Source organism: Cupressus sempervirens, chromosome 10 (genome assembly GCF_028749045.1).
Source record: "Cupressus sempervirens isolate cs-2001-9-10 chromosome 10, ASM2874904v1, whole genome shotgun sequence".
Taxonomy (NCBI): Eukaryota; Viridiplantae; Streptophyta; class Pinopsida; order Cupressales; family Cupressaceae; genus Cupressus; species Cupressus sempervirens.
Genome location: NC_143127.1, coordinates 595,645,595 through 595,673,299, shown reverse-complemented (window position 1 = coordinate 595,673,299; position 27,705 = coordinate 595,645,595). Strand labels below are relative to the sequence as shown.

At 35.6% G+C, this 27,705-nt stretch overlaps 1 long non-coding RNA gene across 11 annotated transcripts in view; it reads right to left on the bottom strand.

Annotated features, from left to right (window-relative positions):
- LOC149535265 (uncharacterized) overlaps positions 1–27,705 on the bottom strand; it is a 44,011-nt gene that overhangs the window by 13,742 nt on the left and 2,564 nt on the right. The window lies entirely within an intron of this gene.

Here is a 27,705-nt window from a genome sequence, read left to right as displayed (position 1 = left end):
TAAATTGGATCTAGACATCTCTGAGAAGAGTCGAATATAGACTACCACGAGAACATTTTCAATCTGGCCTTATTCGTGCTTTATTAGGAATCAAACATGCGAGAAAGATCATATAAGAAAAAAGAGAAAAAGGAAATGAAGAAAATCTATGGAAAGCCACTAATGGAGTCCTAATTCCAAGACCTCACCTTTGCCCCCTTATTGGCAAATGATGAAGAATTAGCCTCTTCGTCTATCTCATAGGTATTATTCAGTTTCCAAGAGAAAGAACACCTCCTAAATTGGATCTAGAATGTTCTTTGAAGAGGACACATCTTACACATACCTAACAAGAATTGAACGCTGATTCAATTATTTTCAGAAGCACGAGGATAACGACTACACCGTTGATGAAGGCACATTAGATGAATGCTTTCAAGTATTGTTTGAAGAGCCTGGGCGTGATGATAAAAGAGAAAGTGCACAAATAATTAACAAACACGAGGTTTTTTTAAGATGATTTAACATCAGAGGAACTTGAGTTATATTAAAAAATTATTAGAAAAAAGCATTGCTAGATTTAGATATTTTCTTGCAGCATCTTGAAAGCGCTTCATTCGTTGGATAAATTGAGTTAGCATTCATCCTCGTCTCTGACATCTTCCATAAATATCAACGATAAATCGAAAATTGAGCATATATAAGAAAATAAAATAATTACATTTCTACTAGTCACTTATGTTTAATAAATTTATCTAGTGAATAAATAGTTAGAAAGTTATATTCCTGTAAGTATAGAGGCATAAACAACTCAATTAAATGTAAAAATATTTGAAATATTAGTATATCATTTGATTTGATTTTGTTAAAAACATAATTTTATTATGGTGCTTAGCTTCTGGATTAGATTGTCTTGAGATTTTTACCATCAATGTTTCGAATCACACTACGTGATCCATCATCAGGATGAAAGAGCAAGAGATGTAAAACAATGTAAGTTGCAGATTTAGCATACTCACAAGATAAAGGGACCAAGAAAAGAGGAATTGCACACACCCCAAAGCTAGAAAAATAAGAATAATACAAGTGGGGCAAAAAACTAAACAAGAAAGCACAAGGACCAGATGAAAAAGGTAGGAAGAAGGAAGAATCATAATTTTATTATTTTCAATAGATTTTAACTCTACCATCTATGAATTGATATAAGAAACAATATTTCATTAACTTAGAAGTGAATGAAAATGGTTTTGCTCCTGAATTAATCAAGAAAGGCACGGAGATTAATTTAAAGTAGAATGTTATCAGTGAGTTTATAATGTGTGAATAGAAGATAATACTCAAATTTCTTATTTACACTATAGAGATATGCAGCTGAGATTTGTTTGTTTTTAAAAGCTACAACATGATGGATATGTTCATAAAAGAGAGAAGGGTACAGAAATATGGTAAAACAGATGTTTTTAAATTAGTAAAAGATTGTAGGCTTAGCATATTGGTTCATCGCATCACATGGGCAGAAGCTCTAGAGGAGAGAAACGGACTGCTAGAGTTTATGGAGGAGGCTAATCATCGGACGCAGGTGACACTAAGGAGTGCTCAAATGAAGAAGATAATGTGGGTTTTTTTCCTAGCGGGGGTCCTTGATGTTGGCTCTTCCAACTTTGGTGTTTTCTGCAATGGATTTGTGGCCTATGTGGATGGACACTTTCCCCTACCGTATTAGTCACATCATTTTGTCTATGGCTTGGCTGGAGACTTTTCCTAGGGGTTTGTGCTCCCTATTGGGTGGGGACAGCCTGTGGTGGCTTTGTGGGGTGATTCCACAGTTTTGATGTTGCTACAGATACCTTGTTGGGCTTGCTATGGTGTGGAAGGGTTCAAATTTTGTGGGTGGAGGTGTTTTTTGCTAGCACCCCTATTCCCCACTTCGGGCTTTGAATGTATTGGGTTTTTTGGCCCATGAGTGTTGTTGGTCTCTGCCTCTAGTGGGCTCTCTTGTAATTGGAGTTTATTGGAGATGAAGATGAAGATGGTCTTGGATTGGATGGCTATGTCCAGTGTCTTCAATGACAATGCTTCTCCTTGGGGCATCCTATTGTGGCTCATGGGCTCTTATGATTCCTAGGATTTGCATAGAGTAGGACGTTGATGGTCTTGTCTATAGGGGAAATGTTGTCCCTGTCCTTGCTGCTAGTTCTATTGACGAAGTTATTTTCCCTAAATGGATCTTCATTTTCATGGGTTTTCCTGCTAGTGGCCCCACTTGGTTGGGCACTTTTGTGGGGTGCACGTTTGTTCATCATTTAGGGATTCTCTTACCTCTTGGCACTTGCTGCTTTCAGGTTGCCTTCAGTTGCTCGTGCTCTAAGGTGAAAGCTCCCTCTATTTGGTGGTGGAATCTAGTTGTGGTGCTCATTTCAGGGCTTTTGATGCCTGTGTGATGGAGGTGTCCTACATTCTGTTATTTCATTTTCTTGCTTCCTTTTGAGATGGAGGACCCTATTGAGGTGGGGGCAAAGCTTATGGAGGTCTCTAGTTGCTGGGGGAAAGTGGTGGTGAATGGGTTTAGTGGGTACTCTCCTTCTGTTGTTTGTGAGCATCTCTTTCTTATTGTAAGAGATATGGTTGGACAGAGCATGTTTGGACAGTGTACTTGATGCAGTGAAGAAGGGTCGACTCCATGGCTAAATGCTTTGGTGCGAAAATGTGTGTTACATTCTTCGAGGATGACGGGGGTCTTCTTCTTTGCTTCTACATTCACAATTCCTATGGAGGTAGATAATCTTGTATTGAGGTGGAGATCATATTTGGGCATTGGAAAATAGAGGAGACTCCTATCGAGATGTTGGGTACTTGTGCTATTTTAATAGTTTTGTTCGCCAAAGAAGGTGGGGTAGCTCTTACCTCTAGGGTTTGGTCTTCCTCCTTCCTGCTCCTCTCATTACTATTATGGTGATATGGGAGTTTATGGGGGGCTAGAAGACTTTTGGCTGTGTTTGCCTAGTGTAGGGGCACATAGGTGGGCTCAAGATAGAACAAGGGCTCCTACGATATTTTGGCTTGTAGTGGTGCTAGACACACCACTAGGTTAATAATTGGGCTCATCTAGTCCTAACGTGAAGTATGTTAAGGTTGGGATGCCTTATGAGGCCTTAGTTGCTCATAGTTGCATGCCTAGGTCAAATAGGGTATTTTTGTGTTTTGGAGGGTAGGATGGCCAAATAAGTGATATAAGGTCCTTTTTACATGTATTGAGTCAATTTAAGGCTTTTTGTGAGGTTTGGAAATCTTTGGAGCAAGTTTGAGGGTAAAACACTAAAAGATGTAAAAGTTGCTCAAAACAACTTTTTGTTGCATTCGAGCAACTTTATAGTTAGGAATGGATAACTATCTGAAACAGTTAGGATGGGACTTGGCATATGTATTTAAGGCCATTGTCAACCTTTTGCACGGGTTGGGAGTTTGAGCACTTTTGGTGTGTACAAACTGAACAGTAAGTTTATAGTTATATTTCTTGTTTTCAGAGCATTTTGGCCATTTTTAAGGATTGAGACTGTATTGGCAGTATGTAGAAGTGTTAGAGGGATTCATTTTAAGGTTTTTTATATCATTAGTTTGTGGTTATATAAGTTTATTGTGGTTTAAATGAATTATTTTGCTTTTTGTCTGCCTGTTGTTTTGACTCAAGTGATTGAGCAAAATGGAGTCATGACTCCTTTTTCCACCATAGGATCTATACGGTCTCTTGGGATTAGGAAGAGATGACTCCTTGTACATATTATATAGTAAAGAAGGGGCCCTGGGAAGCAAGGGAAGTATTTTTGTGGTGATGCCCTAGGCGAGCCAGTGATGCATGGCTAGGGATCATAATACGCAACAGAGGGGTTAGGAGTGATTGAATGCTTGAAATGCTTCAATCAAAGTGTGGATTGTGATAGGAGGATGTGTGGAGAAGCCCCAACTGCGGGGTGAAGCATTGGTGAAGATTCTAAAGAGGGTGAAACTTCATTCCTTCGCGACTGGTTCAATTTCTTGCAAAACCCTGATTTGTAGGCACTAATATAGGTCGTACTATACGGACATCTTGAGAGACCGACACCTCAAGAATCTCTTAGTTCTCTGAAAAGGGTGTCTAAATCTATGATTAGGTTGCCCCCTTGTTAAGTACTTTTCTAAGTTACTCCAATTTTTCACCATTAGGAGGGCTAATTGCTTGTAGCCCTATTTGGCAATTTGGGAGGCAAATATTGTGTTTTTGTGAACTTGATTAGGGTTCCAATCTCCTAGGTAGTCTTGGATCTTGTAAGGGATTCAAAAGACCCTCAAGAAGACCTATGTTTGTTCATAAAGGGTTTGTTGATCAAAAGGAGGTATGATGTTGGAATAGTTGTCAAGAAAGCAAGATGGGCTAACAAGCCAAGGAAGTAGTGAAGATGTGATTGTTCTACCTAGTTGGTGTGCTCTAGTTGAATGGACTAGGATCTCATTGTTAGGATCCTAAGGAGAGTAGGGTAACTAGCTACCCTATTAGGTCAAGAGGAAGACCTAAGGATACCCTAGAAGAAGCTAAGGTAGGAGCAAGACTAGTTGTCACATCAAAGTGGTAATAGAGCAAGTTAAAGACTTGGGAACTTGGTGTATGTCTGCAACTACTGGAGAGTCGGTGGGTGAGTCAAGCACCATGACTAATGCAGAGCAAGCTAAAGAGGTTGATAAGCAAAGGGAGAAGAACAAACTCCTTGAAGAAGTGCTAGAAGAGGTGAAGCTAAAGTTGGATGCAGTTGCTGATGCAGCCAAGAAAAAGGAAGAAGAAAGCAATGAAAAGGGTAAGGGAATAGCAAAAGAAGACATTGTCCCTGAGCCATACCCTATCTTGAATGAAGAGCCTTTCTTGAAAGCCATAGAATCCCTGGGAGGGAAGGCCTTGGAAGGTGTGCCACTATTTAATGGGAAGATGGACATAGATGTAGTGATGGATTGGTTGGATGGCATGGAGAACCCTTTGAATGTGAAGGAGTGACAAAGGCACACAAGATTAAACTAGCCAAGTCAAGACTCAGAGGATCATCATTGACATGGTGGAAATATGTCCACAATGAAAGGGTTAGGATGGAAAAGAAGCATATAGCCAATTGGCATGCCATGGTAACCAAACTGAAGGAGAATTGCCTACCAAAAGATTTTGAAATTCAACTTCACAGGAGGAGACAAGGACTAAAACTAAGCTTGTGGACACCTACTGCTGTTCAAAGGTGTCATCAACTAGCCCTAGAGGTGGAAGAGAAGACTGGAAAGAAAGGGGAATCTAACTTCAAGGATAGAAGCAAGGGAAAAAATGAGAGGAGACAAGAGGAGGATATCAAGGCAGAGGTAATAAGCAGAGGAACCAAGGTGAGACCAAGCTCACTGAACAAGCCACTAAAAGCATTCCTAGGGAAGATTATAGTAGAGGAACAAGTCACCAAGAAGGCTCTAACAGGAGTAGAGACTCAGGCAAAGTAACTCATACTTTGCTAGTATGAAGTGGTATAAGTGTGATCAACTTGGCTACCCAACATATAGATGCCCTGAGAAGCCCTCTTCTTCAAACCATGACAAAAGAGTGGCATATGCTCAAGAAGATAACTCTAGTAGCAAGGAGAATGAAGTGGGTCACATAGAATTAGAAAAAAGGTGAGAACCTTATGTTTAGATGGGTATTGATCAAGCAACCAGCTCCTAATGAACCTAAGCACAGGAGGACTTTGTTTAGGATCAAGTGTAAGATTCTTGGAAAGGTCTATTAGGTAGTGGTGGACTCAATCTCTCATAATATCAAAGGAGGCAGTTGAAAATCTTAAACTAAGTAAGATACCCCATGTGAATCCATACAAGGTGACTTGGCTCAACAAGGGTCAAAGCATTTTCATGAATGCGAAGACTTGGGTTGACTTCTCCATAATAGGGTACAAGGATAGGTTATTGTGACATCTTACCCATGGATGCTTTCTATTTGTTGTTAGGTAGACCGTGGCTATTTGATAGGGAGACAGTATATGATGGGAAAGAAAACTCCATATCATACAAGGAGGCAAAACTTTTGAAATCCAATCTTTGTTCGAAGGTGAAGAACCAGAGTCCAAGGTGTCTAGTTTATTGCTATGTAGTGGGAAAGAATCTGTCAAAGACCTCAATGATGGCAAGATGTTTTGGGGAACTCCTATATGTTGACACTAGCACAAGTGTTAAATCTAGACTTCTCTTTGTTAGGATTTGTGTCAACATAGGTAGGTTAGAGAACCTTCCTTCGATTACTTTGATTAGCTCATAACAAGGATGGTTTAAGGTGTTGTCAGTGGTTGCAGACTCTTTGGATATGGTGGTTGGTAAGGAATTTGTTGTCCCTATAGTCAAGGGTCTCAAGGTTGGGTTGATTGAAGATCTTGAGGATGAAGAGTTTAGGGATCTCTTGGGTTCTGAAGGTCAAAGTTCTCTTCAGGTAGTGCTGTCAGGTCTGGTTGTCTCTTGTCAAGGGGGCTTGGTTGATCTGACTAAGTCGTTAGGACCCTTGGTTAAAGAGAGTAGTATTCTCCATGTGTTGAATGTTTCAATTGTTTTAGATACTCAATTTTAGCTTGGTTTCCCAGAAGTCGGTATTGGCTTGGAGTTGGAGAATGGAGCAGATAACCATAGGGTGGAGGTTAATATAAAGAAGAAGTATCCAGCTTCTATCCATTCTTTAATATGGTTACCAAAAGTAAGTCAAACTAGGGGTGACAAGAAGTATGGCTCAAGCCGGAAGAATAATAAATAGACCAAAGAAATGACCTATAAAGTTTGCATTGTGGATGGGAAATGGCTTACCATCCAACAGAGCTATAACAAAACTTCTAAATGAAGGTTATCTTGGAATATAAGAGGTTGAATACTCCTCACAAACTGGATATTTTGCAGGATGTAGTTCGTGATCATAAACTGAATGTTCTATTGGTTCAAGAAACTAAGATGACTAGAGGCAAAGTAGAAATGCTATCCTTCTTCAAGAATGGTAAAGTGTTGGGCTCTAGTTCCCAAGGAGCATTAGGAGGTGTGGTTGTTTTCTAGAATGAAGCTATTGTACAAGGTGAGTTGCTCCTTTTCGAGACAATTTATTGTGTATTAAGTTTTATCATAATAGAAATAAATTTTCATGGATCATTTCTAATGTTTATGCTCCAAATTCAAATGTTGGTAGACTAGTGTTTTTGGAAAGGATTTATACTTTTAGGATATCTTTTAGATTGGATCCATGGTTAGTTATGGGGGATTTCAACTCTATCTTTAAGCATAATGAGAAAGTTGGTGGGGTGTCTTGTCAGAGTCACTTGGAAGGTAGAATGCATTTGATGCACTTTGTTAATTTCCAAGCTTTGATGAATGTTGAGCTTTAAGGCTTGAATTATACTTGGTCTAACCACACAGATCAGGCAACGAATTTATTCAAGTCAGATTGGATAGAGCTTTAGTTTCCTATGATCGGATTAATTCTTTTAATTGTTCTTTGGTAGCTTTACCCAAAGTTGGTTTCGATCACTTCCCCATCTCTTTGGTTGTGACCCGATAGCTATTAAAAGGAACTCTCCTTTTAGATTTGAAAAGATGTGGCTTGAACATCCTAATCGTAGATTCAAGATTCAAGAATGGTGATCGAAGGGTTAGCAATGTTTAGGTTAGCCAAAAAGTTGAACTTCACTAAAGGAAAAGTCAAAGTCTGGAACAAGGATGTCTTTGGGTACATCTTTCCACAAAAGAATGCCATCAAATCTGAATTGGACGAAATCCAATAGAATATCCAAGTGAAAGAGGTCATTCAAGGTCTAATTCTCAAAGAAAAGGCTTCATTAGTAATATACCGTGATATTATTTCTAAAGAGATCTACTAGACACAAAGGTCAAGAGCTCTCTGGTTAAGTTATGGGGATAGAAATACCATATCCTTTCATATCACTATTTATGGGGATAACAATACCAGATCCTTTCATATCACTGCTACTAAGCACAAAGCAGCAAACATGATCACTAGTGTTTACCTCTTCCAATGGTCCGAGATCTTCGGATAAAGAGATTTATGAAGAAGACCCCTATCTAAAAATATATCTATCTTTGGATGGTCAGAATAAGTTACTTGAGTATATCCCCTCTATTTTACCTGAAAATTTGAATAAGATGTTGGTTGTCATCCCGTCTATTAAGGAAATTAAGAAATTTATATTTTCCTTTAAATGAGAAAAATTCCCAGGGCAAGATGGGTTTCCTATGTTTTTCTTTCAAGAGTTGTTGTGTTGTAAAAGAATTCTTTGATTCAAGGAAATTGCTCAAGGATATCAACTCTATTTTTATAGCTCTTATGCATAATAAAGTTGGTGTCAAATCGGTGAATGAGTTCAGACCCATTGGTCTTTGTAATTTTGTCTATAAAGTGTTCTCAAAAGTTTTTATTTCAAGATTACTTTCTTTTCTATCTTCACTCATTTCCCCTGCAAAATGGTTTTGTCCCTACACGTCAATTATTGGATTCCACTATAAAAGCAGATGAAGTTAGTCACTCAACACCTCTTGCTCTAAAACGCAAGGTTTCTTATTGACATTGGATCTCTCTAAGGATTATGACCACGTGAAATGGGACTTTCTGTTCAAATTCTTAAATCTTTTGGATTTACCAATTGGTTTGTTCAACTTGTCAATCAGTTGATTAGTACTTCCTCAATTGTGCTTATAGTCAATGACTCTTCTTCTCACTTCTTTAAGCCTACTAGGGGTTTGAGACAAGGTTTGACTCCTCTTTGCTTTATACGCAGAATCTCGAGGCCATCTTTAGCGATCTATGAGGTTTCTAGCTTAAGTGAGGATTAGAAACATTTCTTTGAGGATTTGGTCTACTTGCATGAGCAATTCATTGATGACACAGCAGCAATAATCAGAGAAGCTTTAATCAAGGAGGCTAAAGTGTGTAAAGATTTATTGGAGACATGCACCTTTGCTTTAGGGCAATTAATTAATTGGGAAAAGAGCTCTCTATTCTTTGTCAACACGCCTATTGAAAGTCAAGGTAAAATTGCTAGGATTCTAGAATGTCAGATTGGGAATTTGTTGGCTTCTTACCTAGGTTTATCACTCAGCTTAAAACCCACTGACTCATTTTGGTCTTCCTTGGTTGAAAGGTTTTAGAGAAAATTGGCTGGCTGGAAAGGTTCGCATTTGAGTCAAGCTGGTAAAGTTCAATTGATCAAGTCTACAAAGTTTACCGGTGTATACACTCAACATGTTCAAAATATCAAGTAAGTTTCAAGAAGCTATAGAAAAAATCTAGAAAATGTTCCTTTAGAATTGTGTGGAAGACAAGAAAAGACTAGTGTTGGTAGCCTAGGATTTGGTCTATATGCCCAAAAAAATGTGGGTTTGGGTTTAAGATCCATAAAAACTGTGAACTCTAACTTTGTTGGAAAAGAAAATTTGGAGGATTTATGGAGATAGAAAAGAATGGAACCGTATAACGCATATTAAGTACTTACGGAACTTCCCCTCCTCTAATTTTCTTGAGTCTAATGAAAGTATATATCTAGGTCAACCTTTTGGAAGGGTATCCAACAAGGTAAGGAAACTACTAACTTAAAAGATAGATGGAAAGTTGGAAATGATCTTACAATAGACTTCTGGAATGATTATTAGCTTTTGGATAAACCTTTGTCTTTACTGGTTCTATCTAAATCGATTATAGAGAGGTGTTAGAAAACTTATGGATTTAAACAATAGTTGAACACTGAAGCTTTTGGTGGCAAGCTCTAGATCGAGAAAATTTTTATATATGAATCAATCTTTTATGGGCAAGAATGGTGGTCAGGTAGCTTCTGTATGTTTTCCTATCGCTCAGGAAGTTGCAAATGTCTTGTTCAATGGTTTAGGAGACCAAAGAGGTGGTCCAAATGCCTCGGGTTCCTTTGAAGCCTATCCCTATTTTTCTTCTATTGTCGGAAATGAATTTGGGAAGAGTTCTAGAGCTTAGAGTTTCTTTGTCAGAGAAGGAGGCTTCTAGCTTCCTAAGTGTTGTCCATGGAAATGGTGATGTACCCAATGTTTAGAAAGGGGAGGGTGAAGTGCCAAAATAATGGTCTGGTTGTTCGAGGATCCTCAAGTTTAGTCTCCAAGTGATGGTTGCTACTTACACCAGGTATTGATCTCCATTCTCCTATATGTTGACGATGTGGTTCTTTTAGCATCTTCTAACGAGAGTCTTCAGAGGCTCCTTGACGGCTTGGGCTCCTTCTTTGACTTACGACAGCTGACTGTCAACCTGAGTAATAATCAGGTTATGGTATTCAACCATTTGAAGAGGCTCTGATCTGCATTTTTATTTTCAAGGACTAGAGATTGAGATCATCTCTTCTTACACATATCTCAGTGTCAAGTTTTCGAGACATCGCTTCAATATGAGACTGGCCATCCAGCCCAGAGTTAACAAGGGTATGTGCTCCGTTACTATGCTAGAGAGACAATGCTTCAGACGCCACTTCCAAGACACAATGTCCAAGTTGTCCCTTCTAGACTCCTTGGTTAGGCCGACAGTGCTTTATGGTTCAGTGGTTTGGGGACCGTCTCTTCTTGACTCAAAGTGGGTCTCTATTGAGCGTGTTCTAACTTTGCTTTTCAGATGCATTATCAAATGCCATAGATTCATCCCTCATGACATTATTTTGGCAGAATTCAAAGGTCATTGTTTCAAACTTAGCGTCATTTTTATCTGGTTTGGTCTCTTCACCATCTCCATGGTTTTTTGGACTCAACAGCTAGGTGTCATCAATATTCTTACTTGGACTATTGCTCCTTTGTTGTCGTTGATGCCTCGGATCCCTCCCCTAGGGGTCGATATTGGTACACTCAGGATAACTCTTTGTTGAGCTCTATTGGGATTAATATTGACCACCTCCCTCCCTTCCAATTTTCATTGGATGCTCCTACCCATCTCCTCCCATCACCACACGGAGTTGAATGAGCATGTTAGGACAAATATTTATAGACAGTACATCACCACAACTTGGAGTAACCCAACTGGGGGGTTACATCCTAAGATGGCCTTTTATGCTGAGCACTTCTTGGTTATCACTAATGGAGTTATTACACAACCTGGCTACTTATCACAGTGTTGGTGCCATTCCTTACACATCTCCCTTGGATCTTTTAGAGTCGGCTCCCACCGGTTACGAATACAAACTGATCATCAAATGAGCAGAGAGGATCGGTTATGTCGTTTATGCTCCTTGTCTAAGGCCAAGACAGAGACCCATTTCATCTTCCGTTGCCCGTATACTATGAGATCAGAGGAAGGTTCTATGCCCTATTCAAAGAGTGTAGTTCCCTCACAATTTTCTTCATGTATATGGATCAGAGATGCCTGGCACTCTATCTCAGGGAGGCGATATAGCTCTAGGACTCCACTTTGCAGCGCTTGACCCCCTAGAAGGTCACAGATCAGCCCCTCATCACCACCTTCTTCTTCTCCCCCTTGTCTCCAACGAGGGGGGTGAAGCGGACCTCCAACTCCACCAATACCCTTGTGGCTGGCCACTCTCAATCTATGAGACCTTAGACCATGTTTATTACTACTCTCACTCCTTAGTGGCACCACTCCGGCAAGTCACAGCGATAGACTAGAGGTTCTTCATGCCCAAATTCATCTCGTTCGGTGTTGGAGTTCTTTTTGGAGAAGAAGGGTCCCTAGTTCTTGCCTCCTTGTTGGCCCCATTGTTGTTTTATTTATTTTGATCTCGCTTGCTCTTTCCCAGACAGCGTTTGGTGTCTTTTAGTCCATTGCTTCCTTGCTTGTCTACTTTATGTCCCTTAGACCCTTGGTGGTCTTTTGTTGGACATTAATAGATTTATCTTATCTTATCTCCTCTTCTTTCGGGTAAGGATCCAATTCAGGTGGGTTATCATGATAAACGAGCTTGAGAATGGTGAGTACAAGCAGCTATTGAATGTTGATGGTCATAACCCTCCCTAAGTTGTTAGATTATGGTGACTAATCAGGGAAGTACTCTACATACTCCAAAATTCCTCAGCGGGGTTTGAGGCTATTTTATTGGCAATTTTTGGTTGACATATTGTAACTAATTTTAACCCTAAAGTGGCAAAAATACTTGCATAAAAAGGATTAGGGTTAGGGATTGTTTTATTATGTGTGATGCAAAATTTGCTTCTTGCGGCGATATTGAGTTGTAAGGGATTACAGATTGTAATCAAGTAATAATCACTAGATCATAATAATATTGGACTTGTCTGGTGGACATAGCCCAAGGTTTAGGTCAACCACATTAAATCTTGGTGTCTTGTGTTCTCTTTTGTGCAATTTATTATTTTCTAATATTGTTTATATTTGCGCGTAATTATTATTTCTGTTTGAGGTTAATCCTAACAAGTGGTATCAGAGCGAAGTTTTTTAAGTTATCCTCTATAGGAAAGTCTCATAGTTGAGTGGGAGTCTCACAATTGAGTGGGAGCAATGGCAGACTAGGGTAAGCTGAAGGTTGACAAGTTTAATAGGCTAAACTTTTAGTTATGGAAGATGCAAAGGGAAGACTATCTTTATCAGAAGAATTTATGGAAGCCGTTGGAAGGAAAATCCAAGAAACGAGGAACTATGACAGATGAAGACATGAAGATTTTAGATAAAAAGGCACTTGGAAGTATTTGGTTATGCCTGACACCATCGGTGAATTTTAACAATACAAAAGCAAAGACAACGGAAGAGGTGATAGAAACCCTAGCTAAATTGTATGAAAAGCCCTTCGCTTCAAATAAGGTATTTCTCATGAAGCATTTATTTAATATGAAAATGGTAGAAGATGGTTTTGTAGCGGATCATTTAAATGAGTTTAATACTGTTACTAGTTAGTTATCTTTTATGGGTATTAATTTTGATAAAGAAATTAGGGCTCTCTTGATTTTGTGTTCTTTGCTTGAAAGCTTGAATGGCTTGGTAATAGTTGTGAGTAATTTTGTTTTTGGATCTAATACTCTAAAATTTGATGATGTGATTGGTGTTATTCTGAGTGAGGAAACTCGTAGGAAAACTTCAGGTGGATCTACATCAAGAAGTACTTTGAATGCACAAAGAAGAGGCAGAACGACTGAGAGAGGAAACAATTCTCGAAATCGTGGAAAATCAAAAGGAAAATCAAATGGGAGAGGTCTCAATCGAGAGGACCAAACCACTACTAGTACTATCGGAAACCAAGGCATAAGAAGAAAGATTGTTGGATTAGAAAGAAAAATGAAGGAGAAAAGCAAGATCGAGACAAGGAGGCAAATATGGTAAGAAACAAATCCGAAGAGGGTGCTTTTTTTCTTTCTTTACGAAGTGTCAATGATTCATGGGTTTTAGATTTTGGTGCTTCGTTTCATGCTACACCTCGTAGAGGTTATTTTATTGATTATGTCCAAGGAGATTTTGGGCTTTTTTATTTGGGGGATAATGAATCCTGTCAGATTGTTGAAAAAGAGAAAGTTAAGATTAAGTTACAAAATGGGAATCATTGGCTACTACATGAGGTAAGACATGTTCCAAAGCTAAATAGGAATTTAATTTCAAAAAGTTCTCTTATAGTAGAAAAAGGTGTGAAAGTAGGCACCTTATAATCTTTGTACAGGTCATATTGTTCCTTTTACTTTGATTATTTCAAAGAAAAATTAATGTTCAGGAATAGTTGTTGCAATCGAGCAGAGAGAGCAAACAATTGTAGATTTTGATACATCACTATGGCACAATAGACTTAGGCACATGAGTGAGAAAAGTATGAAAGTACTTTATTCAAAGTAAGTTTTACCAAGTCTGAAATATGTTAATATGGATTTTTGTGAAAGTTGTGTGTATGGAAAATAAAAGAGAGTGAGTTTTGTGAAGAGTGGGAAAGAAAAGAAAAGTGAGATATTAGGGCTTGTGCATACAGATGTATGGGGACCAGCTCAAGCATCTTCCCTTGGTGGCTCTCATTATTATATTTCATTTATTGATGATGCAACTAGAAAAGTATGGATTTATTTCCTTAGACAGAAATCTGATGTATTTCAAACTTTTATGAAATGGAAATGTTTGGTTGAGTTCTATGAGACTGGTAAAAAGCTAAAATGTCTCAAATCTGATAATAGTGTTGAGTATTGTAGTCAGTCATGAATTTGAAGATTATTGCTCCACTAATGGTATTCGTAGACGAAAAGTTGTTCCAAAGACTCCATAGGAAAATGGAGTGGCTGAATGCATGAACATGACTATAATGGAGTGTGCAAGGACCATGAGATTACATGTTGGGTTGCTCTTAAGCATGTGAGTGGAGGCTGTCAATACTATTGTATATTTGATTAATAGAAGTCTCTCTACTTCTTTCGGTTGTGGTAATCTAAAGGAAGCATGGACTGGTAAAAAAGTGAGTTATTCTTTTCTCAAAACCTTCGGTTGTGAAGCATTTGCTCATATAAATTTTGAAAATAGAGCCAAGCTAGAAGCTAAGTCAAAGAAACGTGTATTTGTTAGATATGGCATTGATGAATTTGGTTATAGGGTTTGGGATTTTGAAAATCATAAAATTGTAAGAGGCAGGGATGTCATATTCAATGAGAAAGTGTTATACAAAAAATCTGTTGCAGCAACATGAGAAGAAAGAAAATGATTATGTAGTGTTGGATGATACTTCAAAAGATGATGTTCTAGCAATTCCTCATGATCTGCAACAATTGCAACAACAAATACCACACACACCAGTGAATGTTAGATGGTCAAAAAGGCTGAGTCAACCTCCAGAAAGATTTTCTCTTTGTATTCTATTTTACTTACTGATGTTCGTGAACCTGAATGTTATGATGAAGTTATGCAAGTGAATACTAAGATTCAGTGGGAATTTGCAATGGCAAATGAAATGGACTCTTTGCTGAAAAATAGGACTTGGGATTTACGCAAGTTGCTTGCAGGTAAATGGGCTTTACAAAATAAATGGGTTTACAGATTGAAAGAAGAGGATGGAAGTAAGAAAAGATTTAAAGTCGAGCTAGTTGTAAAAGGATTTGCAGAAAAAAAAGGCATTGATTTTGATAAGATATTCTCTCCTGTTGTTAAAATGACTTCTATTCATACTATTTTAAGTATTGTGGCTACTGAAGATTTGCATTTGGAGTAGCTTGATGTTAAAACAACCTTCCTTCATGGTAATTTGGATGAAGAGATATATCTGACATAGCCAAAGGGATTTGAGGTCAAAGATAAGGAGAACTTAGTGTGCAGAGTAAAGAAAAGCTTATATGGCTTGAAGCAAGCACGTAGGCAATGATATCTGAAATTTCACAATTTTATGCATGAGCATGGATACAGGAGGTGTCATTAAGATCATTGTGTTTACTTTAAGAAGTCGGATGATGACAGCTACATTATTTTATATTTATATGTTGATGATATGCTTGTAGTTGGGTCTAACATGGATCAGATTAAAGGGCTGAAACGCCAGTTAGCACATTCGTTTGCTATGAAGGATTTGGGGGCTAAAAAACAAATCCTTGGTATGAAGATTTGCAAAGATAGGAAGAACAGGAAACTAACATTATCTCAGGGAGATTAAATTGTGAAGGCATTGCAACGTTTCTCTACAAAGAATGCTAAAGTTGTCACCACAACTTTACCTGGTCATTTGAAGTTGACTACGGAGATGTGTCCAAAGACACAAGAAGAAGAGGATAAGATTTCCAAAGTACCTTATGATTTAGCTGTAGGAAGCTTGATGTATGCTATGGTATGTACAAGGCCAGATATTGCACATGCAGTGGTAGTCGTTAGCAAGCATATGAGTCATCCAGGGCTTGAGCATTAAAATGCAGTTAAATAGATTCTCAGATATTTGAGAAGCACATCCAGTAAGTGTCTACATTTTGGGGGCTCTACTATTGATTTACAGGGATGTGTTGACTTAGATTGGGCAAGGGATATTGATACCAGGCAGAGTACTACAGGTTATGTATTTACTGTTGGTGGGGCAGAAGTAAGCTAGGTTTCTCCATTGCAAAAGGTTAGTGCTTTATCCATTACAGAGGCAGAGTACGTTGTTGCTACAGAGGCAGCCAAGGAGATGATATGGCTTCAATTCTTCCTAAAAGAATTGGGATGTCACCCTCAGAGAGATAATTATTTTTTTACAGATAGTCAGATATCATTCATCTTGTGAAGAATTCTACTCTGCATTCAAAGACAAAACACATACAATTATGGTACCATTTCATTCGATCGGTTTTGGATGACACTTAAAGTTGGACAAGATACTGATGCAGGAGCATCTTAGGTTGCCTTGTTATCCTGCTCATTTTGTGTACATTCTTGGTTGGTGCCAAGTTTTGTAGCATTCCTTCATGTGCCGAGTTACTCAATGTATGCCGAGCATTCCTTCAGGTGTCAAGTTACCCAGTGTAAGCCGAGTGATTCTTCATGTGCCAAGTTACCTAGTGTAAGCCGAGTGATTCTTCATGTGCCAAGTTACTCAGTGTATGCCGAGTGTTTCTTCATGTGCCAAGTTGCCAATTTCCAGTGGATGTCGAGTGATGCCGAGTGCCAATTTCCAGTTGATGCCAAGTGCTAGTTGATGCCGAGTGCCAATTTCCTAGTGGGTACCGAGTTGTCTGTTTTTTGGTTCTTAGTGGGAGCCGACTTGCATATTTAATTTTGATCATGAATTTAATGATAGGATCTTGTGTCGGCCTTTCTCTTATGTAATTTTCTAGGATGTTCTGTAAGCCGTTTTGGCAAGTATAAATAGCGTGTTTAGGCTTAGAGTTAAGAAGGTTTTTTTTGGGAGGAGAGAAGGTTTTTGGTAAGAAGATTTGAAGAGAAGTTTGATCTTGGAATGTGAATGTATTTGTAATTGGTCGTAATCCAGAAGTCCTTACAGTTGGGCATGTATGGTGAATATTTGAGGAGTTAATAAAAGATATCTTGTTCTCTCTCCTTGGTGCTATGTTTGTGTTGTGTTTTTCGCTGTGTTAATTCTTGCAGGGTGGTTTGGATAACTGGGTGAACCTTTGGCCCTGGTTATTCGTTACCTTGCCTGCGTCAAATAAATACAAATGACAATCCAGCAAATATATTTACAAAGGTAGTGATAAGGTAGAAATTAAACTCCTCTTTAGCTTCAATTGGTCTTTTAGACTGAATAGAATAAAAGAACAACAAAGTCCAAAGTGGTTTGATCCAATGGGAGCCTCATGAAGTAGCGACATAGCTACAAGATCAATCTCCAAGTGAGAGATTATTGTTTAATGTGGAGCCTAATCAGTCCCCAAGTGGGAGATTGTTAGATTGCGGTGACTAATTAGGGAAGTACTATACATACTCTATAATTCCTCGGCGAGGTTCGAGGCTATTTTATCGGTATTTTATGGTCGACATGTAACTAATTTTAACCCAAAAGCAGCAAAAATACTTGCATAAAAGAGCTTAGGGTTAGGGATTGTTGTATTATGTGTGATGCGAAAATTTCTTCTTGTGACGGTATTGAGCTTTAAGAGATTACGAATTGTAATCAGGTTGCAATCACTGGATCGTAATAATATTGCACTTGTTTGGTGGACGTAGCTCAGGGTTTGGGTGAACCACGTTAAATCTTGGTGTCTTGTGTTCTCTTCTGTGCGATTTATTATTTTTTGATATTGTTTATATTTGCATGCAACTATTATTTCTGTCTGAGGTTAATCCTAACAGGTGTCCTATCAGGTTTGGTTCTTTCAAGACAGGGGATATGGTTAAGTCGGTTGAGTTGTCAACGAGAAGGGTGATAGAGAAAATGAATTCTAGTTTCTCAGTGCTATTTGTTTTGGTTGTTCCAAAAAATCAATTCCAATCTGGTGTTGGATACTGTTTGGAATTATAAGATGGTGCTCAAAATCAATGGGTAGAGCTTAATAGGAGGAAGAAGAAGTTCCCATCTAGTAGCCCTTTTTTTAATATGGTTTCAAATAATAAGTCTAAACCATATGTGGGTTGTGGGTGGTAAGAAGTATGGTTCAGGCAAGAAGAATAATAAAGAAACAACAAAATTGGCTAGTAAAGATGACATTAAGGATGGAAAACAACTTACCATCCAGGAGAGTTGTAACAAAATCTCCGAATAAAGATTGTGTCATGGAACATAAGAGGATCGAATGCTCCTCACAAACAAGATATTTCACGCAATATTGTTCGGGATCATAAACTGGATGTTCTTTTAGTTCAAGAAACGAAGATGAATTGAGACAAAGTGGAAAAGCTTTCTTTCTTCGAGTGAAAAAGTGTTTGGCTTAAGTTCCCAAGGAGCACCAGGAAGTACTACTATCTTTTGCAATGAGGCGATTGTTAAAGGTGGGTTGCTCCTTTCTGAGAACAACCCTTTGTATATTAGGTTTCATCATGTTAGAAAAAAGTTTTCTTGGATGCAACCTTGTGTTGTCATGTGGAGCCTTATCAGACTTAGAGATTAATTTCTCTCACTTTATTCGACATGGTTTGCCCCTAGTTTATTACTACAAGGGTTTGGAGGAAACACCCCTAAGACAAGGTCAAGAGGCAACCCCCTTTGCAGAGTCCTAAGGTAGAACCCCAGGTGCACTCCCTGTTGCAATACAGGGTGGGGTCCCAAAGGCTCACATGACTTTATAATTATAAAAGGAGTCTGTTGCTAATTTTCTATTGGACAACTTATTTTAGCCCTAATTTTGTAAGTGGAAAAAAGCTTGAATAAAATGGCTTTGGGTTAGGGATTTCATAATGTATGATAAGATTGTAGCATCTTGTGACGGTATTTAGCTGTAAGGGATTGCGGATTGTAATTAGTGGACGATAATAATATTCGAGTAGTTGTTGGTGGATGTAGCTCAAGGATTGGGTTAACCACGTTAAATCTCTGTGTCTTGTATTCTCTTCTATGTAATTTATTATTTTCTAATATTGGTTATATTTTCATGTAATTGTTATTTTTGTACGTGGTTAATCCTAACACCTCAAATCGCAACTAAAATATGAGAGAATCTATGAATGCATGCAAATCCAAACTCTCTAAAACTTTCAACAATTCTTTTCCTCCAATTCTAAATTTTGCTCCCGAAAGCTTGTGTCCCTCTAATGAACTACAAACCCTTTAATAAAGAACCATAACCCTAACCAGGGTTTTTATTTCCCAATTACTAAAAGCCACTAACTTTATTAAATAATAATTACTTTAATTATTTAATCCTTTCATGCACACTTTAAGAACTTTTCAGTTAAAATATTCTTTTATTTTATTTTCCTTTACTTTATTAATTAGTGCAAGCATTATTAAAAGTACATTTTATTATTTATATTAATATTTATAATAAAAGTTTTTTATTTAAATACAACTCTAATTTAATTATTATTAATTAAATAATTAAAATTTTAACACAACGTTAAAATTGTAATCTTTCAATATTTTTTTCTTTTTTTATCGAGCTTCTTAATTTAGAATTTTAAATTAAATCTTTTAAACTCGAGGACACATTTAATTAATTTCTAATTCATTAAGTATCATCATATATTAATTTGTCTTTAACCAATTTTCCAAATTAAGTCTTTTAAATTTAAACACATTTTTAATAAACTAATTAAATATTCTCATATTTTAATATTTTATTTTTAATTAAATAATATTTAATAATTTTCAATATTATATGATTAACCCAAATATTATAATTAACTCATCTACTAAAAAATCACATAGTTTTTTATTAAGGAAAACAGATTTTGAAGGATGCCTGAACCCTTTACAAATCATAAAATTTTCAATAAAGCCCAAACCAAACAAAACTATAGCCCAGAGGTGAAATAGGTCACCAACCAAGACAAGTGACCAGGGTGGCATCACAAATAACATTGTACTCTTTAGCCACATAAAAAATCACATAGTTAAATTCACATAAAAACAACATTACTAAAACTTACCAAAACTCAAAATCAAACAACACACGCAAAGATAAACTCATGGGTTTAAAAAGGTAGAAAAATCATATACATGTCCTTCTCAGGACAAGTAATTAAACTATGGTTGTGATTAGACTTGAATATTATCAACCCATTTTTACCATTGAGTTATTGCGATAGGGCACACTCATCCTGACAATTCAAAGAAAACGATGTTCGATACTTGCAAATCTGTATAAAAGACGAGCATGTACATGTGCATATATATCTAAGCTAAACAAACAATGGCAAGGGGTGGTACATTGTGTAGATCTTGACTAGCAAGTGACTATGAGTCCCTCCCTCAACCATATCAAACATAAATATAAGACAAACACACATACCATACACATGAAGTATGAGGTAAGTATAATAATAAATCTTAAATACAAATAACATCATATTCTAACATGAACATCTCTTCATCATGAGAACATAATAAACATCTTCCTATAAAACATCATACGCGACATCATCATAAAAGTAATTTCATTAACTAGGAGAAATTATAGTATCCTCTTTGCAAGTAGGAAATTATTACAACCTAACATAATCAGTACTCAACATATCAAAGTAATGAATTTCAAATATCAATTAAGGGCTAGCACATCTATTGAAGAGTCGTATAGAACTTTAACAACTAAGTCTACAATGATAGTAACTCATAATCTCATATGCAACATCTTTTGCAAGGTCTTGACTATGCACATGTAAAAAAGATCATTAACCCTTACATAATCATTCCTAGAATACAAATGCAATTCTGGGTAGCATTCATAAACTTTAACGAGTTGGATTCTACTCCCAATCGGGCCTTTACATCTCAGTCCATCATAATTCATCCTTTTTGCTAGCATATAGATGACATAAGAGCTCATGTAAAACTTTTTTGTGTGCTCCAAATTCACCAATTGTTCATTCCGATTATCACTTATGAGTCTGGTGCAATCTATCCTATCACCCTCTCCTGTCATCTGCTCAACTTCTTTAGATATTGGATTTTTGATACCAAATTTTCACAAGATATTGGATCTTTAATTTTTTCTCCGTCCTCCGAGATTTTTCAAATTTTCCAAATGTTTGAATTTTCTTGGATTTTTTCAAATTTTCAAATTTTCAACCTTTTGGGATTTTTCCCAAATCTCATTTTTGCACCTGACTGTTTGGAAGAGATGGGTGATTTTTATCCTCAACTATGCACTCTAGTGCATTTTTCCTTCCCTCATAGATTTTATTCATGGGGAAATTCCATGGCTTAATGCATTTTGCACCCGACAATGTTGATTCACCTCACACTGAGGAGAATGCGGATTTTATATCCATCAAGGATTTTCTTTGTACTGGACAAAATTCATAACAATCCCAAAAGTGTGCTCCTGACAAAGAAGGAGGCACACTTTGAGGGGGTCATGGAATCCAATCCATAAGAGAAAATTTGTGATGAGATGGAAAGTGAGCCTAAAAAATCAAAGAAAATGGACTTTTGAAGGAGGAAAGAATTTGTTCGTCATGGTCATGGAAGAAATCCATGACATAGTGGAATATTCGCTCCAAGATTTTTAGTGGTTGGTAGATTCTATATATTATGGAAAAATCCACAAGAGAAAAACATGCTCAAAATTGTACGAGCACTGTAATTTTGGTGAGACCATGGATTTTCTTCCACGAGAGACATTCCTTGATTGCCTTGAAATTGCACTCCAAGGAGTGTGGAGAGTGTGGTTTTGACCTAGGGAAGGAATTCAATCCCTTTGATATTTTTCCTTGATAAATAAAAAATTTGCTATGTTATTTGTAGCGAGCTGAGTTTGGAGAGGGTCATAAATTTTTATTTGTTTAGAGGCTTTCCCTAACAAGGGATAAAGTGTGCTCCAAGGAAATGGGAGAGCAGGGTTTTTAGGAGATCATGGATTCTTTCCACGGGTAGTATTGACGTGAACTCTCCATTTCATCAGCTCCACACTGGATTGTTTCAACTTCATTTCAAATAGACTACATGGTAGGGGTACTCCACATGGGACCAATACTGAGCTTTGTGTCAATGTTGCATCCTATGTATAGGGGTCCCAAGCATGGGCAATGGGTGACATTCAGTCACAATATGCACCTCTTTCCTCTCTCTAAATGACTAAAGCACTTGTTATTATAATACTAACCACTATACAACAAGTTAACCATATGATCTATTAACTCTCATCTATGCAATAACAACACTAACACACCTTTGTGGGAAGTCATAGGATATACCTTTGTACAACAATAAAAACCATCACCATACAACAACCTCCACAACCATATGCCTTTCTCTTATTCAATCCATACAATCACCCATATGATCTTTCCACCAACCCATACAATCTTACTTCTATATGGTATTCCTTCTTGTATAGCTTCATACTACCAACCCCTATGATAAAATCTTCATCTCATATTTGTACATATAGATAACGTAGCGAGAATATGGTGATGTAATGAACCATATATTATTCCAAGCAATATTCTCCCACACAACATGGTATTTATTAAAATGAATTACAAAGATAGAGAATTTATATTTATATGATATATGTTGGATTACATCAAATCATGCCTCCAAATAAAGACTTTGCAGAGTCTGGCCACCAGGTAAACTAGGGTGAGGAGTGATTCCTACTAAAACAGAAAGTACTCGAAAAAGGAGGATCTTGTACCTCTAAAGAGGCATATAATGTTAACTCCAAACATAATTTGAAAATACAATGAAATATTAAAATCCTCTATTACTCTCTACAATGCCAAGCACAACCTTATAACGAGCTCTAAGAAGTTTTCCAAATTGCCAAAACAAATATTCATGTTTGTCAGATATATTCCAGATTACACCGAATTTGGTCTCTAAATAAAGGCCTCATAGAGTCAGACTAATAGCAGACTAGGGTGACGAGTGACTCCCACTAAAAGTGCAAAATAACAGAATAGGGAGAATCTTGCGCCTCTAAAAGGCAAAATAGTGTTGAACTCCAATTATAATTTTACAATGCATTAAAAACATAAAACTTCATTATTACTCTATGCAATGCCAAAAACAACCTCATAAAGGGCTCTAGGAAGTTTTATGAGGGATTATTCACACAATTGATAATAGCTTATTACTTTTTTTATTTTATTACTAGATTAATTAATTAAAAAAAGTCCATAAGATATAATTATTAAATTTGGGATATCAATTAATTTAATTGAAGCATTTAATTATTTTGTGACATCACAAAGCTTCCCCGCCTGAGTTAACAACTTCCCTTTCTATACAAGAAGTTTTTTTTGGAATCTTTCAATGTGTTTGTTCTAATAAGTTGAAGAACGAAATTTGGCAGATAGAGGTAGATCCAAGGAGTCAAGTGACGAAGCAACAATATAACAAAGGACATTCTTTATCTTAACTTGAAGGGCTTAACTCATTAAGGGAAACAAGTTTTTTTTTTGATAGTTTAATTGTTGTCCTAAGATCATTGTCAGAAATTTTCTTCCATTTCCTTTAAAAGTAAGCTTCCCCAAACAAAAGTATATCATCAACAAATTGTTGGTGAGAGAATGTTTGAAGTTTAAAATAAGCTCTTATGTCTTTCAATTTATTTGCATCAAGTTGTTATTTTAGATGTTTTGTCCCTAAGCTTCAACAAATATTATAAATAAGTATGGGGACAAGGGGCTATCATGTCTCAAGCCTTCTTATGGAAAAGAACCCCTAAGGCGATCCATTAACTAAAACTAAATAAGTAGTGGAGGTGACACATTTCATAATCATTTTTTGGAATTCACCTTTAATTACCAAACCTTAATGTAAAAATATTGAACATGCCACAAGACCAAAAAATATCACATGCATATATATTACATTTAATCACAGTAAGGACCATGTAAAAAATTAGGATTGAGCGTCTCATGAGTAGGGCGACTAGGTCCACTATACTCCATACTTGAACTAATGACTAAGATACACCTTGGTGCCCTCGAATGTTTTTTTTCACCACACTCGATAAATTCAAGTCAACTATTTTTTTTATCTAAGACCAAATGATACTTCTATAATATTTTATTATGTGATGAGCCCATTTCTGTAATTCTTGTATTCATTCTCTATTTATTAGGTTTGAGATACAATAAACAAGTGTCAACTAAAATTTGCCTATCAAATTTTGGATCAACATGTGATTTTCTAAACATAGCAAACATATGGGAAACTCATATTGAGTGCATAGATCAATAACTAAGAAAGAAATAATATGAGGCAAAATTGCAAAAGAACTCCCATTAGCTAATTCACCCAACCTAGACATAATTCTACATAGCCCCAAAGCCATGATATAGAAATCCCTTTGAATACACCAAATAAATATCACCAACCCACCACACCTAAGTCATGTTTTCCTTCTTATAAATAAGATGAAAAGAAACAAATCACATTTCTCATTAAACTATCTATTGGCTTTCTCAACTAGTCACTTTATTTATGAAGTAGCAATAAAACATACCAATGTGCAAAGCTCGAGACATGATCAATTATTAGGGGCAATGTAATATGAATTAAATAGTGTGTTGTTGAGTCTCTATAGAGGTAAAACATCATCAAAGATCAATAATAGTTTATCACCATATCAACTTGTACTACTCAATCTAAAACTCAAGTGTAATTAACACGTGATGGAGAACGAACTTAGGAATTTTTTTACTTGCCACAACACGACTAGTAAAAATTTACCACTTGTCTCAATTTCAAAAGTAATAGTCCACATTGGATATCAATTAATAATACATAAACTACTACCTTATAGCAGTCAATTATAAATTGACTCATATAACCCGTGATTTAACCACTTAAATTACTTGGTAGTAACAAACTATTATTGCTCTAATTTTTACTCCTATAGAAAGTTTAAGGTTCAAAACTATTCAAAGAAGTTCCATGTATTTTTGGTTGATTTTATATATTTTTTGAAATGTACCTAACCTATTGAGTCTTTTTTCTTGAAAATTTTGGGATTGTAACAAGGAACTACAATATTGCCTCCATGACTAGTATAACATGGTTAAGTTTTTAAAATTAGCCTCCATATTTTAAACCTACATTTAATTATTTTTGTTGATAAAAAATTCTAAAGTTATTTTAAGTGTTTTCTCTAATGAGACTTTTTTCTTCTTAGGAATACTTTAGGATGACATTTTTTTGCCCTTAATGATGATCCTCCTAACTCTCCAACGAGTTGCCTCTATTTCTCATAAAGAATGCTAGTCTCTTAACCACAAAATTCTTATTTGCTTGGCATTTTTATGCTTTACATTCACTCCCTCACCAAAAGATCTCATTCCTCCTTACTCCCAAAAAGGTTACAAATTTACGTTTTGAGGTTTTTAAAAAAACCACATTCATTAAGATGCCTAGTTCTCTCTACTTGAGTAAAACTTCTGATTTTTTATTGATATAACCTATTATAAAAACTATTCAATTCATTTATTATAATCTACCTCATAATCAAACATCATTTTTAAATGTTACTACTATAAATTATATTAATTATATTAATAGTTTAGTTTTATATATCTATAATTAATACTAACAGTTTAGTTTTATATATCTATGCTTCTTGAAAGTAATTGGGTTGTCACTCTTGAAACAATGAAAAAATTATATCCCTTTTTAAAAGATAACTTCAATTTTCTCTCTCAACTTGTATTTACAATTTTAATATCTTAAATTTAAAATAATAATAATATTAGAAGTTTAGTTATTTTCTTCTAAGATCCTATTTTTATAATTTCTTATTTATTAAAAAAATTAAATTTATTTATCGATAAGAGGCTTCAAGATTCATTATTATTATGTGATGTGATTAATTATTATTATTTATTCAACTTGTGCAGAGTCCAACCTAGACATCTCCGATAAGAGGCTCACAATTTACCGTTGCGCTCTTGCGTAAAATTTATTTATCTTAAAATAAATATTATAAAAAATTAAATTTGTTGTAATAAATTTCTAGTTAGATTTAAGAGTAAATAAAATGTTGCATAGGTAAAGATAAATTTTGATTTATTTTTAGATTTAACAATGGATAAGTTTGTTCCACGTTCATGGTTTTTTGCTTTTTGCTGGTGGTGGCTTGCTCTGTTTGTTGACCCTTTTTTTTGCAATGGTTGATTTTTGTTTGGCAACCCGGTTAGCAACTTATAGTTTTTTGTTTTAGCTTGGTGGTCGTTGTTTGTTCCAATTTAGGTTCTTGTGACCTTATTTTGTTATCTTTGGACTTGATGTTACTTTTTGCCCTTCCTACTTTACTCGATCAAAACAATAGATATCAAAGTACCTATTTTGAACTATGATATATATTTAATTTGAACATTATTTATAAATTAATTTTCTATATTTCTAATATTATATAAATTAAAGGCAATAGCTACAACACAATGGTAAATTTTGAGCCTATGTGGGAGGTTTTGGATTAAAATCTACTCAAGATTAATACTTAATAATAATAATTAATCACAACACATAATAATAATAATGAATCGAGTGCAAGGTACCCTAACATTTAACAAAAAATGAAGTAAAAAAAGGGTACCCTAACATTTAACAAAAAATAGACAAAAAAGGGCTTAGATCATATGCCCCACACCTTTAGTTGTTAACCAAAAAGGTCAGCCGCAAGACTGAACTTTCAATGAATATATATAGAAAATAATTATTTTTAAATAAAAAACTGACATAACAAACTCAACTCTGATGGAGCTTGAGTCCCTATCTTTTGAGTCCATACTTTTGTAAAAATGGAAGATTTATTAGATGGTTAAATCATAATTACTAAATAGTTGGAAGATGTGTGTTATGATTAAATAATATAAATCACTAATTGCACTTGGGGCAATAATTTTAATCTTAACTTGATGAGCATTGTTTCAGCGATTAAACATGATAAAATACATTCAACTCTAATGTCACTAATTATGAATTAATTTGAGGTAAGACCCTACAACACAACAGTAAATTGTGAGCCTTGTATCCGAGAGGTCTTGGGTTCGATAATACACAAGCTTAATAAATAATAAAAATTAATCACATCAAATAATAATAATGAATAATGAATCTTGCTTCAGCCTCTTACCTCTTAAAATTATGAAGTCATTTTTTAGTTTGAAAAAAAAAAAATCGAAAAGGTTTAAAATGAATCAACCATTACATCATACCATAATTCTTGTATAACATTAAATTCAACCATTACATCTTACCCATTATTCGTAATAAATATATTAGTTAATTTTATTTTATAATTAATTGATAATTATAATAAATGGTACACTTGAGTGATGTGTAGTAAGAGTCATATGATTTTAAAACTAACAAATAATGATGTATGTGATAGATTCTTCTAATAGCTTTATAGAATATTGTAATGATATTTGCTACTGAAAATTAAAAATATAGTAATATAATAATATCATGATTATAATTTAATATAAATTATAATAACTTTGTAGCTAAATAATAATAAACAAATATATCTGTTTTGACCTAAAATACTATAATGACAAAAAGATATATATCAAACTTAAATAATACAACTTATTAAAATATAAAATCTAATCCCTCCCTTTTTGGGTAGTTAGAAAATTAAATATGAATGCAGCACCTGGAATCTTTTATTCTACCAAAAGCGTGAAAAAGGTTAAGTTAAATGCTTTAGTACATTAAATATGCCTATACA